This window comes from Penaeus monodon, chromosome 33 (assembly GCF_015228065.2).
Source record: "Penaeus monodon isolate SGIC_2016 chromosome 33, NSTDA_Pmon_1, whole genome shotgun sequence".
NCBI lineage: Eukaryota > Metazoa > Arthropoda > Malacostraca > Decapoda > Penaeidae > Penaeus > Penaeus monodon.
The window spans coordinates 6,244,484-6,244,933 of NC_051418.1; positions in this window are offsets into that span (position 1 = coordinate 6,244,484).

Sequence of the window (450 nt, forward strand, 5' to 3'; positions counted from 1 at the left end):
ACATGGTGAAGGTAAAGTGCTAAAAAATAACTTGACAGCTTTTATGATGACAACGAAATATGAAAGGTAATCCTTTGTGAAAATATAATGATGAAAAAAATAGTAAAAAATGATAGCAATCAGCGGAACCCGTGGAAATTCTACAAAAAAACCCCCCCCTTTTTTTTAGCATCGTCTCCTCTCCCTTTTTTTCCCTTTTCCCGTCTCTCCACCTTTTTCCCTTTTCCCCGCTTGCCCCCCCCTGTGACTTCAAATTTCCAGAAAACGTTTTTTCCTCCCTTTCTCTCTCTTCCTTCAAAATACCACCTTTTCGTCCCTTTTCCCCTTCCCTCTCTTCCCAATCTTTTTTCTCTGAACCTTCTCCCCCCTGCCCCTTTTTCCCCTTCCCTATGGTTTTTCCCTTTTTTAAGCCTCCCCCCCTTGTTTTTTTCCATCTCTTGTTTCTTAAGG